At 60.5% G+C, this 1178-nt stretch overlaps 1 protein-coding gene across 3 annotated transcripts in view; it reads left to right on the top strand.

Moving 5' to 3' along the window:
• LITAF (lipopolysaccharide-induced TNF factor) overlaps nt 1-1178 on the top strand; it is a 49186-nt gene that overhangs the window by 9489 nt on the left and 38519 nt on the right. The window contains exon 1 of one of the 3 annotated variants that reach the window (XM_011961410.1): nt 656-884. The exons of 1 other annotated variant lie outside the window; for it this stretch is intronic. The gene's annotated coding sequence lies outside the window, so the exon portion shown is untranslated. Of the gene's footprint in view, nt 1-655; nt 885-996; nt 1073-1178 lie in introns of those variants that run through there. One more of the 3 variants, XM_011961409.1, reaches the window with a different exon arrangement.

Here is a 1178-nt window from a genome sequence, read left to right as displayed (position 1 = left end):
AAGAAGGAAGGAAGGAAGGGAGGGAGGGAGGAAAGAAGGAAGGAAGGAAGGGAGGGAGGGAGGGAGGAAAGAAGGAAGGAAGGAAGGATGGAAGGAAGGAAGGAAGAAAGGGAGGGAGGGAACTCATCCACAGCCGAGGGTGGCCTGTCAGTGGACATGGCACAAGGTGGCAAGAACTTGGGGCTGGGGACACTTTGCTGAGGGACCCGGGACAAGCCATACCCCTTATCTGGGCCTCCCTATCTTTAGGACCTCAGGTAAAGGCATGGGATTTGGGCACCGGAGGGTTCTAAGATTCAAGTCTTTGCCAACATGGGGCTCGGAAGCTCCCTGTCCAAATGGAGTTTGTCTGTGGATGGCCACATCAGGGTTCTGCCCATCTCCTGGCTCTGTGGACTCTCAAAGCCAGGCACGTCTCGTCTCTTAATTCCCTCTAATGATTTCCCAGAGAGCCTGCTGGATCCAGGCTGCTGCTGTGATCACTGCAGCCGGCCGATGGGGCTCCAAGCAGACGGGCAGATGTGGAAACAGGAGCTACTGATTTCCAGAGCTTTCTTTCAGTGATGGCTGAGAAAGGCCTACCTGGGGGCACGGGCCACCCTGGGGGCACAAAGCGGAGAGGCAGCTGGTAAGCCTTACCTAATACCTATCCTGTGCTAAAAACTTTACCCCCATCTTCCCAGTTAACTCCCAGTCGGTCTTAGGAGACAGGACTGCTATTGTGCCCATTTTGCAGACGAGAAGCCGAGCTCAGAGAGGGTGGGTAACTTGCCCGAAGGCACAGAGAGTGTCTTGGTCAGTCCGGACGCGTCTGTAGAGTTACAGGAAGAGAAGGGCCGTCTTCCAGAGGGCTGGGAGCGCCCCAGCGCGGGTCCGGGATCGAGGTTGGTGGTCCCGCCGCCTGGAAGTGCTGGAGCGGCGAGGAGAGAGAGGGAAGTGGGGAGAGCTGCGAGCGGCAAATCCGGAGGGAGGGTCAGGCGGTCGGGGGCGGGGTGGGGGGTGCTGGCACCGGGAGGCAGGGGCAGGATCGGAGAGTCGGGGAGACACCAGGTCCGCGCGAGGCGTCTCAGGGGTAAGCCTGGGGGGCTCTGGGGTGGCGAGGGAGCGGGGTGTGGGGTGGAGCCTGGGGGCGATCGGAGTGAGGCGGGGAACGGGCGGTGGTCTAGTCTGGGGCCCAG

Source organism: Colobus angolensis, unplaced genomic scaffold (genome assembly GCF_000951035.1).
Source record: "Colobus angolensis palliatus isolate OR3802 unplaced genomic scaffold, Cang.pa_1.0 Scaffold55, whole genome shotgun sequence".
NCBI lineage: Eukaryota > Metazoa > Chordata > Mammalia > Primates > Cercopithecidae > Colobus > Colobus angolensis.
This window is presented reverse-complemented; position numbering and strand designations above follow the sequence as displayed.